The 12,417-nt window shown below is 44.0% G+C and overlaps 1 protein-coding gene across 3 annotated transcripts in view; it reads left to right on the plus strand.

The window, feature by feature from the left end:
- The first annotated feature begins 2,714 nt into the window (after nucleotides 1-2,714).
- Nucleotides 2,715-12,417, plus strand: part of LOC138287551 (adenosine deaminase 2-like) — a 214,764-nt gene continuing 205,061 nt past the window's right edge. Inside the window, exon 1 of one of the 3 annotated variants that reach the window (XM_069228069.1) lies at nucleotides 2,715-3,299. The gene's annotated coding sequence lies outside the window, so the exon portion shown is untranslated. The remainder of the gene's footprint in view (nucleotides 3,300-12,417) is intronic. The other 2 variants (XM_069228068.1, XM_069228065.1) reach the window with 2 other exon arrangements.

Consider the following 12,417-nt stretch of genomic DNA (forward strand, 5'->3'; position numbering starts at 1 on the left):
GGTCACAGAGGCGAGTATTATCCCACCCAGAGCTATTGATATGTATTCTATAATTGATTATCTTTAATATTATTACTTCTATGAGTATGTTTTTTCAGTTAATACCAATTCTCTTGATTTAAATTGGTGTTTTTTCTTGGTATTATTCCATATTTTCTATTCCTTAGGCACTGACGGCAGAGCTGCTTGAACATTACGCGCAGGAAGATTGAAAAAAGAAGTTTGGTTCTCTCTCAGAGGACATGGTTCATCTACTGGAGGCTGTTGTGGTTCCTGACAGTTGGACTTCGTTATCGAAAGCTCAGTTATGGGCAAAGAAAGAGGAAGGACTGTGTTTATTAAGGAATACACAGGGCTGGGGGCCTTATGATTGGACAGTTAAGGGCTGGGGCTCTTGGGCTATGTAGTTTAAAGTTTTATTTTATTGTTATTGGCTGCTGTGCTTGACATCAGTAAAGAAAGTGAAGCATAATCCTCGCCTCTGTGTCCTTAATAGAATCTAAAATTCTTAACACGATTGCTAGAATTTTTTTTTTAACTCTAGCGCAGCAAATTGAGACTTTCCTTCACCCCTCAGCACTGCAGTGGGAAGCACTCTTTAGCAGATGGACTAACACAGCTAAACAGCTAGTGAAACTGAAATCCTCCTCTGGTCTGTTCCACAATGAGAATTGCACCTTCTTCGAGCAATCACTAACTGAGTGTGACCCAAGCAAGCCAAGGGCTGAAGAGAGCTGATCTGGATGTTGACGACGTGCCCTCTGGCAGACAGCTAACGCTGTGTATGGAGAGACCAGAAAAAAGGGGTAGTGCTCAATTTGTAAATAAAAAAGGTGCCAATGCCCAAAGCTCTCCTTTGAAACACGCGGCCGCTGCAGTTAAATGTGCGAGCACAGAATACTGAGGCAGCGTAATCCTTAAACCATCTCGGGCCTCTTGAATCCATTTACAGCCACTCACTGCCCTTCAGCTCACTCTTGTAGCTTTCTACTTTCTCTCGCTGTGAAGCTTTTTCGTTTTTCCTCTTTCTCCTCCTTTCCGATGTGTGTCTTTTGATGTTAGAAACTGCTGTCTCTCGAGCTAAAAACCCGTCTGAGACTTACTAACCGTTTTAGGTTAACACAGGAATGTTAGGTAATGGGAAGGTAACACAATGCAAACTTCGCCCTTGAGCTCCCCAGCCCTCCCGCCCCCAAGCCACAGTTCACGGGTGGCGCCTGACTGGGTCCAGTCGGGAGGGGAGCCCCCTCAAGCATTGCAGTGAGGCCCTTTCAAGCCACTGGGTCACCTGTTCTAATCCTATCTCAGGCTTTCATCCTTCCAAGTATGATAAAATACCTGCGGTGCCCGTGGGTAAAATGAATCCCTTTAGTGATGCAAAGCATCCCGATGTCATATGTCCCCTCTTCCCCTACCCTTGGCTGCTTAGCCAAGCGCACTTCGCCTACTGGGACTTTTCCAATCATTTTCGTGCTTGTCATAGGAACAGTAAAATAGAGGTCCGGGATACAAAAACACACCAGACTGAGTGCGAACAGACAATGTTTGGACTCAAGCAGTGCTTAATTTGTGCTTGTTGTTTCCGCTGCTGAGCTCCGGCACTTATTTTTAGAGGCCGGCGTGTATTCTTCTGCCTCAAGCATTTGCCGCGAGCAAAAGACACATTTGGGAAAGACGGAGGAAGAGAAAAACGAAAAAGTGTCACAATGGGAGAAAGCAGAAAGCTGCCAGAGTGAGCTGAAGGTGCAGGGGTGGCTTTAAATGTATTGAAGAGGCCCGAGATGGCTTCAGGATTACTCTGCCTCAGTATTCTGTGTTCCCACATTTAATTGGAGCAGCCGCGTGTTTAATAGGAGGGCTTTAGGCACTGGCAAGTTTTTATTTACAAATTAAGCACTGGATTCAAGGGACCTAAACGTACTCCACCCATCATCACTCTTTTGTTTACTTGAGGTTTTTTTTGTCAAACACCAGTCAGTTGTCAGTCCTCGGTGAAACCAATGGGGGGTGTGACACTGCGTGATAAAATACAAACACGTATACTGCGGATGGGACGGGGTGAGGGTGACTGCTGAGAATGTATTTTATTTTTGCAGTTCTTGAGACCCGAGTGGGAAGCATATTTCCCCAAATACAGGCTAGAGTGAAGCATGTGAAGACCTATTATATTTTTTGGGGAAGCTAAAGTATCGCGGGTGGAGTGATAAAAAGATATTAAATGCGGGTGTCAGCATAGATAGAGGATGTGGCGTGACGGCCACAGCTGCCGACTTTGCAGCTGGGGAACCACGCTGGAGTCTCGGCGCCAGCCTAACCTCCTGTGATTCTGGGCAATTCACTTCATCGCCCCCGCCTCCATTAAAAGAATGTCCTTGTGTAATGTGACTGACGCTCGCGTAAAGCGCTTCAATACTTCCGAATCGAGTTCGCGCTATACAAATCTACAAAATAAAGACACAACAGAAGGAGAGCTGGCTTAAAGGGGGTCGTTATCGGGGGAGGGGGTGCGAGCAGGAGAAGTGTTTTTGTGCTCAGTTGTGTGGTACAAGAAACAGACGACAGACAAAGAACGGGGGTGGTGGAGAGATTTTGCAGTTCAGAAGCGAAAGTGAGACGAGACACCGGGGAGAGAAAGTCTGTTAGAGAAGAGACGAGAAAGAGAAACATGAGGAGGGGGCGAAGAGCTGGGGGAGAGGCTGCTGAGAATTGAAAGAGTGACAAAGGTTAGGCGTGGATGTCAGAGGAAAGAGGAAGGGGCGGGGAGAAACGAAGTGAGCTGAGTGAGTCGAGCAAAGGAGGAAATAAACAGGGGAAGGACAAAGAGAAACTAGGAAAGAAACAGGTGCAAAGAAATGAATGAGCGCGAGACAAAGAAACAATAAAGATCGAGAAGTGGCAAGGCAGAAATATTGGAATGTAAAACAGCAGCTCCGTGTGCTCATAATTTACAGTCGAACAACTCCTGAATGGGACAAAAAGTGGTTTGGCTACAATCACACGGCGCGCCTGGCTGCCGCGCTGAGATTTGAACATCGATTTTTCACGCAAAACAAACGTAAGAAATAAAGTAACGAAACAGGTTGATGGGTTTACAGAGCACGATACGCAGTTCGAGAAAGGAAGCTAGAAAAAGTAAACACAAAACGAGACCGGAAGCCGCAGGAAATGATTATGTCAACAGAACAACATTGACAGGCAGGAATCAAGCTTGGACAGAACCTGAAAAAGTTAACCAAAAATCCATGGCGCAAGCGGAGATTAATCTTTGAGACCACACTCGGTTCTGCAGAGCAGTACAGGTCGGTGACTAATAATTTTGTGTGATAACGTTTATTGTTTTAAGCAGAAATCACACAAACGGAGCACGAGACAGAATACTGCAGGGGAAACCTTACAAAGGAGTGTTAATATAGCATGATTTAGTCTGAATTAATTATACCTATTAGTATTTGTATAGTGCAAATATAGCTGGAGCAACTGAGAGCAACAAAGCGCTGAATAGTGGCTGGGTGCCCTGATGCACAATTCATGGTGAATGCTGGAGAGTCATGGAGACCTCAGCACATTCATTCTGCGGGACTGTGTGTCTGTTCTGTGGGGCGAGGTCCTCTCCAGGTGGACGCAGGACGGTACCTTCTAAACCAGGCACAGAACTGCCCAGAAATATGCACTGAATGTACTGATGGTTGTTTATTAGCTGCCCTGTTATATTTTACGTTGTGAGTGTTAAGTAATATGTTTATATTACATGGGTAGTTTATGTATTGTGTAAAATAAAATGATTTGCATAAGCTGTAAGTACTTCACGGTACTGAATATACTGCTGTAGTAGGTACTCCTAGGGGTCTTTCTGGGGTTGAAAGTATTGCTTTCATTGCATACAGTAGGGCATAGCTGGTGTCAGATTGTAATTACGGGTACTGGGATATGCTTAAATGTCACACTAGTTGATGGTCACTCGTAAAGAGATCTCAGCGAACACTTGGCTTGGTTTTTGATGCGAGTCGAGTATCTATCACCGCTTTAAAAGCTAAGTGCCTCTAGAAAGACTGTTAAAAGCCACATTCCTTCAAAGCAGAACTTAAAACTGTATCTTTCTACAATTTTACATTCACAGATTGCATACTGTGACCAAAAACCCCACCTGCTATATTCCACCAACAAATTCTGCTTGGAAAATTGACCTTGAATTAAACTCACTTTTCCCCATTATTTATTTTGAATACACCGCTCCTCCCCTTCTGCATATGCATGTCTCGTTTGTATATAGACTACTCTAAATCTCGTGCCTTTCTGTCTTTATATCTTTTTTAAACCATGTCACTGCAACCTAAGGATATCTATTGATTCCAGATAACATTTGCTTCTCACATAGCCCCTGCCAAAGGTCACACCTCATTCAACAATGTAAGAAAAAGAAACTGTAGTAAATGCATGGAAAGTTTTCATTGAGTGTGCAAGACTAACCCCAGTAACCAATGGACTGACCACTAACTCTAGGGCTCCAGAGTAGCGTGCTACCCACGGTTAACTGCATCATCTCATCTAGGGCAGCAAGCACTATATAAATTCAATTCCAGTTCAATTTCAGTAAGAGGCAGGCCAATCATAAGCTGCTAATGTGTGGGCATAAGTGTTCTTTAAAGAAATGGGGCTTCATTTTCTCTCTGAGCAGTAGAAGTAAAGGAGCCGGTCTGATGGTGATGGGGCTGTCGTTCCAGATCATAGGAATGTGGATGTGTATGAGGTATGTGGATGTCTGCCTTCTTGAATTTCCTCCAATCCAGTCTGGTGATGTCTTGGCTGCTGGCTTGGTTTTGTTTGTCTGAGATGGTACTTTTGTCTATGATGTTTGCAGGGGGGCTCTTCTGATGGCCAGTGGGTGATGCAGCTTGGTGTGTAGGTTATGCAGGCTTTGTGAGGGAGCGAGTGTTGGTCCATCAGTGGAGTGATGTGGTCGAACTTCATCAACGCTTTGGTGAGACATGCTGCAGGGCGTAGGATGTCTCTGTGGATTTACAGAGTGAGGCACAGAGGAGTTGCCTCCATCCTGGGAAGAACGGACTGGGGCTTACCATTTATCCTGAAGTCAGTTTCAGCTGGATAGACGCACACTTTTTCTTCCAATAGGTGAGCTGATACCAGACTGTCTTAGGTCTCTTGACAATGGGTTCTTTGAATGAGAGGTTTGTGTCAAGGACTAATTTAAGTGATTTTGCATTGGCTGCTACCTGGAAGGAGAAACCATCTATGTTTATGTTGAATAGCCGAGCTTGGATCTGTAGTTGTTTGGCGGTGTTGGCAATTAAGAGGAATTCTGTCTTAATGTGCTTGAAATCTGGTTCGAGATAAGATCAAGGCTGGTTCTTTATTGCAGTATTTTCAATAGCTGTTACACTAATGTGCACTAGGCCCAGGATGCACAAACCATCAGGCGACAGCCAATAAAGTCAGCGATGCATAATCCTTTTTAACCAATTTTCTCAATTTAATCCCTTTGTCAATACTTATTCAAAGACAGCATGTCTGAATAAGTATTGATGAAGGGATTACATTGAGAACATGGATCATAAAGGATTACGCATCGCTTACTTTATTGGCTATCGCCTATTGGTTTGTGCATCCTGGGCCCGGTGCACTGTCGTGCACCAGCTGTTGAAAGTATTTTTAGCATGTTTTGGGGCTGAGCGCTCACTGGGGCCCCCAAATCCAAACTTTGCCTGTGAACATCTATACAATTGTTTAAAATGTAGTAATTGGTGTGTATTCTTCCACTTACATTGCAATCTTTGTTGCAGTATGCCACATTTTGAGGAGATTTTAGAGAGGAGTTGTGTATTGTCGTCTTATTAAACGATAGTTATGTTTTGTCAGTGCCATTGCACAGAAACTGATTCATTATATGAAGACAGTGAAAATATTTTGGGGGAGGATGCATTCCTGGGAGACTCTGCAATAGGCGGAGAGTTTCTTGGATTTTGAGATTCCCATTAGGAATCATTGTAGTACTATGCCAGAAAATGCAGCCAAGTTTCAAGAGGGTGGACCAGTGCTTTGTAGTAGACTGCATGGAAGGATGCAGGGAGGTCTAACAGGATCAGAAGGCAGGGATCCTTTTGTTGTTAATAAGCGTTATCTATTACTTGTAGGGCGAGTAGGTAAAGGAGCTTGAGGCAGCAAGTATTTGTTCTTCCTTCTTCTTCAGAACAGTGGTTCTTAATTTGTGGTTGGGGGCCCACGGGTATCCGCAACACCTACTCAAGGGGGTCCGCAACATTTTAGAAAATTAAGTAATATTAGCAGATTAATTAAGTAGATGTAAATAAACGAGTTAATTGTAAAATATCCTGTAATTTTGAAGGGATTTGCAATTTGAGGCTCAACAATAAACTGGCATTCTTTGCTTGACTCGTAGAAGAAGCACAAGTACAGCAAACAGAATATCGCATGGATGATCAATCGGATCGCCAATAGAAAGGGACCATGCATTAGGAGCAAAAAAGACAAAGCAATGACATACGTCTGGTATATTGGTTTGCCTTTTAAAATTAAAATCGGAATTTAAAAAAGCTCCAAACTTCCCATTGAAATGAAAGTGTTGTTTTTACAACACTTGCTTGTAAATTAAATACAATATTTCACCATTTATTCATTAGTTTGATGTGTACTTGTTTCTGTATTTATTATTTTGTGTTCAAACAGTAGAAATTGCTTAGGTCCAGGTCTCCAACTTCCAATAATAACACAGTGGGGAGCCCCGGATTCCAGTGATTATTCAATGGGGTCCATTGAAGTCAAAAGGTTGAGAATCACTGCACTAGAGAGCAGAGGATGCCACGCTGAAGAGTGAAACATAAAGAGTTTGGTTCTAAGGAGGACATCAGTAGCTTCTGCAGAGTTAGGCATGGACACTAACGAAGGTGGTTCCAACTTTGGACCTGAAAGTGTCAATAGAGGAAAAATACATATTGGGCCTGATTACAACTTTGGAGGAGGTGTTAATCCGTCCCAAAAGTGACGGTAAAGTGACGGCTATACCACCAGCCGTATTACGAGTCCATTATATCCTATGGAACTCGTAATACGGCTGGTGGTATATCCGTCACATTTGGGACGGATTAACACCTCCTCCAAAGTTGTAATCAGGCCCATTATGTTCTCTCGAGTAGAACCCATGACTGGGGCATTTTATTCAGAGCCTGGATAAGGATTCGTGATTGGAGGGAGCTCTCTGGACAATGGAATAAAATAACTGTCTTGCCATTGCTTATTTAGAGGTCAAGGGAGGTTGTCAAAATTTATTTATGTATCTCACATTTCAGTCAGGTTGAGCATTTATTTTTATTTTGGGAGAATTCTGGGTGGGTGGTGTTCCTCTGGGTGCCATAGAAACTAGTGACTGTGGAGTTTGAGGATCTCGGTTTCGAGGGCAAATAATGCGCAGGTTAGGGTTCAAGGCAGAATTAGGGGTGGGAAAGTGATGGGATTAGTGTCATGGTGCTGGTTGTGGGGTTCAAGTATCTTCTTGTATGAGTCCCCGCAAAATCAAATTTACATTTTGAGAAATTAAAACAAATTCAAATGTCTGTTTTTTAAATTAATTGCAAGTTGTACAAGACTGTATTACGATTTGAACTTTGTTTCTCGAGTCTTAATTACAAGTTTTCTCCTTCTTTATATTTTGAGCTTTTCATCTAGATTCGAATCAGCTCTGTACTTAAAAGTATCTAATATTAAAGTTGTATCGGGTTAAAAGTTGGAACATTTTGTTCTCCACTGAGAGCACCAGAATAACTTTGGATTCCAAGGGAAGGATCGTTGCAGTTGTGCTTGCACAACTGATCTACGATGCAGATCAAATCCCTCTCCATAAGGTATACATTATATGTTTGGTCTCAGGTTATTATTAAACCAGATGGTTAGATGTTTGCCATTTAGCTCTTTCCTCTTCATATGTTGCATATTTCTCCTGATATTATGAAATGGAAATTTTGTAAGGATGGGTCCTATTGAGGTGGTCACTCAGCAAGCAGGCTACATTGTGGCGTGGATGAAAAGGTCTGGTGAAAAATGTTTTGAGTGGTGGGCAAGTGGGCACCCTCGTATAACCATGAAGGGTTTATAAAGATCCAAATTTGACGGTGACATTGCTTTGCCACGTATTAGGAAATAGAACGAGGCAGCACACGTGAGTGTGGTTCATGACTGGGCATGCGCGCAGTGGGGAGTCCCGGCGTACAGACAAGATAGTCTAGCCATGGGAGATGGAAGCTATATGCACAGCCTGGGGGGTAGTTTGCTACCTGGGGGGTGCCCGGCCACTGTGACAATGGTGGAGGTCTGGAAGAAATTGGCCAGGGAAATGAGATGCAAAGATAGGCTGACTCCAAAAACACCACTGTGGGAGGGAACCCACCTATGCTCTGTGACAGCCCTACAAGGCTTCTGAAGTTGGGACAACATCGACCTCCCAACGGTGGCAGATGTGTGGGACGCAAATGGACTGGTACCCTTTGCCTTTCTGAGAATAGGATATAGCATGCCAGAGTCGCAGTGGTTAAGGTTTATGCTCCTAGAGGAGGAAACCCAAGCAAATGCTCCACTGGAAAGGAGAGTACTTGAAGGGGAAATAGATAAGAAACTGATCTTGCTGACTTAAAACACTGTCATGCACAATATTCAACACCCTCTGTTGAAATTGTGAGGGACCATGGCGGGAGGCTCTGGAGTTCCCCGTGGAGGTGACTATTAAAGCTAGCTTTCAGCTACTACAGATACAAGTTTTAAACCGGGTCTACTACACACATTCACTACTGCATAAGATAGGGGAGGGGAGGATGCATGCTGTCTTCAAGGATGCAAACTGGAGGGCACATTCTTCCACACACTCTGGAGCTGCCCCCGTCTGAGGGGCTTCTAGGAGGCAGTAAGAGAGTCCCTAGAAGGGGCAGTGGGGCAATCACTGGAGCTACAACCCCGGCTAGCACTCCTGGGTATATGAGGACCAAGCACAACATCGCACAAAGGTGGGGCTCTGGGACTCCCCCATGACTAAACAATTGGGAGATGGGAATGGAATACTGCAGGGTGTTGGAATGCAAAGTCTATAAAGGACAAGGTTGCCTAAAAAAAATTGGGAAAATTTGGGATGATTAGGGAATGGGTAGAAATGGGAAACTCGGATGAACTGGATACACACACTAACAGTATGACTGGGAGGATGCGGGTCTCAACACGATAGACTTATATGTACATGAGCTGGGATGCTGGGGTAAGGGAATGAAGGTATAAGTAGAGGGTAACGATGTGGGTAATTTGTTTCACGAAATGCGTGAGCCTGATTTGAACTTCGAGATGGTCAGGGAAATGAAATTGTTGAGTCACTGTTAAATATGTATATAAAAAACAATAAACATATTTAAAAAATGCTTTGCGTGGGACACAACATTGGGTATTGGTGTCATTTGAAGGGCATAGTCAAATGGCATCTTTGTGAAGTATGAAGACATTATAGACCATAGTAAGGGAAAAGAACTGGATAGTTACCTCTTGAAACATTATGATTCTGAGGGAAATGCAGTGATGCTGTCCTGCCAAAGGAATTTGGTCAATATCTTATTAGTATTTGTTGGAAATAGCCCTTTTTGCAGGGCTATCCCCAGACGTTTTTGCTTCTGACCTCCTGTTTTTAATCTTGTGCTTAATTTCGTTTTTGCTGGCTTTGCTGACCAGTGCTAAAGTGCAAGTGCTCTCTGTCTAAATGGTATTGGTGATTGATGTATCCATGATTGGCAAATTTGATCTACTAGTAAGTCCCTAGTATAGTGCACCATGTGTACCCAGGGCCTGTAACTCAAATGCTACTAGTGAGCCTGCAGCACTGATTGTGCCACCCACATGAGTAGCCCAATAAACATCTCAGGCCTGCCATTGCAGTGTGCATGTGTGCAGTTTTAAATGGCCATTTCGACCTGGCAAGTGCCCCCACTTGCCAGGTCCAGACCTTCCCTTTTACTCCATGTAAGTGACCCCTAAGGTAGGCCCAATGCAGCCCCATGGGCAGGGTGCAGTGTATTTAAAAGTTAGGACACATACTAGTGTGTTTTACGTGTCCTGAAAGTGAAATACTGCTAAATGTGGTTTTTCACTTTTGCAAAGGCCATCTCTCCCAAATGGTAACATCAGGATTGTCTTGAAATATCTTTTAAGTGTAATTTCCCATTGGCAGCAGATCGAGATATGGAGTTTGGGGTCTCTGAACTCACAGTTTAAAAATACATCTTTTGGTGAAGGTGGTTTTTAAATTGTAGTTTTGAAAAAATGCCATGTTTAGAAAGTGGGCATTTTCTTGCTTAACCATTCTGTGCCTCCGCCTGTTTGTGGAATACACGTCTGGGCCAGGATAACAGTTGGGCTGGTTGTGAATTCACTCTAGACAGTGATACAGAGGGAGCTGAGGTGTGCCCTGCATTTCCTGATGGGTCTTCTTGAGCTAGAGTGGTGGGAGGAGCTGACACTAGCTCCTGAATAGGGCTGTGCCTGTCCTCACACAAAGCAGTCTTCAACCCCCTGGAGTGTGTCTGAGGCCAGGGCAGGGAAAGGCAGGGTCTTGTTCTCTACAAAGACTTCTTGCCTACTTCAAAGAAAGATATGGGTATAAGTTAGGGACCTCTGATACCACAGAGTTAGATTTTTTCTTGACTAAAGACATTTTGCCAGGACGAAGAGATGGATGCCACTCTGCCTGTTGCTTTGCGGTGTTGGCTCGCTGCTTCTGTCCTTGGAGTGAAAGGACTGGACCTTTCGTTCTATGTCCCGCTTCCAAAAGTTTGCCAAGGGCTTGAACTGAGCTTGCTGCTTGTTAAGAAGTCCCAGGGACATCAAAGACTTCATCTGCTAGCCCCTGTGCTCTCTTGCTGAGAGTCTTGACTTGCCAAGTGGTGCCACATCCAGTTCCTGGACCCTGGGGAGTGAGTTCTGGTGTAACCAAGAAGAAACAAGCACATCAACTCCAGAGCAACTTTGGATCTGGCGCTGCTGTCCGACTCCGCAAGATATCTCACAAGAGATCAAAAGTTATTTCTTAAAAATAACTTACACACTAACCTTGGGAAATTCAAAGAGGATGCAGGCTGTTGGAAGACTCTGTCCCTTTTGATGTTGGGACAGGCAGCTATATTCAAAAGTATTATAGTTCCCAAGTTTATTTATATCTTTTAGAATACTCCTTACACTATTTCAGAGGGTTATTTTAAGGCTGTGGAAAGGGAAATCAGCCAACTGCTGTGGAATGATGGTACACCAAGAATTGATGCATCTAAGCTAATGCAGGGGGTATATGATGCTGACGTAGCATTCACTGGTGTGAGAAAATATTACTGGGCTGCTGAGTTAGTGGTAGTGAATGACTGGATGCTCGACCATGTGGGGGGGCCATCAATCGGATGTGATAGACACTGGCTGTAACCTAGAGTATACTATCTAGAGCCCCGGAGCAGGCTGGCTGACATACATATAAGTAATTCTTCTGATTTAAGGCAAAGCATAAATGCATTTGGGATGGTTGGCAACCCTGGAGTGGGAAACCCCACTGTGAGATTCACAGAAAATTTGTGAGACAAATAAATTAAAGGGTGTTTCACAGCTGAAACCTAATAGAAATTAATAAACTAGGGTACTTAGCTGGAAATAGGGGACCTCTCAGATCAGGAATGGGCAGGAGTACTGTAGGTCCTGAAAACGTGGGTTCTGGGTTAGGACTAATGCAGCCTAATGTGTTGTACAGAATCCTTTATACAATGGTTCTGGTGTGAACATGCCTTTGAAGCTGACATTTTCCCAACCAGGCAGGCTGGCTTCTGTTACTTTATTTGGGGGAATGAGAGGGGAGAGCCTGGGGAACAGGACCACTTTCGGTAGCTTTTTGTAACAGTAGGGAAAGAGAGATATAAGACTTAATAGACAAGACAGTTTGCTTTCTGGTGTAGCACTAGCAGTCCATATATCCTCCTGCCATTTTGCAAAACCCTAAATAAAGGTTTTCTGGCAATGTGTTAGCCATAAGAAAAATAATTTACTGAAAAGTTAAAAAGGGAAAAATTGAAACTTGGATAGGAAAGATTCGGGGTCCTCCACCAGCCCTTGCTGATCTACCATTCTAGCTTGGTGAGTCCATCACCTAGACATAAGAACGTTCCCTGGAACTTGTAGAAACGAAAAAGAAGATGGCTGCTTGCTGTTTGAAGGACTGGGGCCTTAGATCAGGCTTGGGAGATGTTCTCCAAGGGTCAGAGAAGCTGGCCTCCTGGAGGGAAATGCAGCACAATAAGGCCACATGGAAGTGGAATCAGCAAGTCCTGTGGGATCGGGCTTTGGCAGTGGCCCTGAGGGAAAAGGGGGTGGAGTCAACAGCCCCTT

The sequence above is a fragment of the Pleurodeles waltl genome, chromosome 4_1 (genome assembly GCF_031143425.1).
Source record: "Pleurodeles waltl isolate 20211129_DDA chromosome 4_1, aPleWal1.hap1.20221129, whole genome shotgun sequence".
Lineage (NCBI taxonomy): Eukaryota > Metazoa > Chordata > Amphibia > Caudata > Salamandridae > Pleurodeles > Pleurodeles waltl.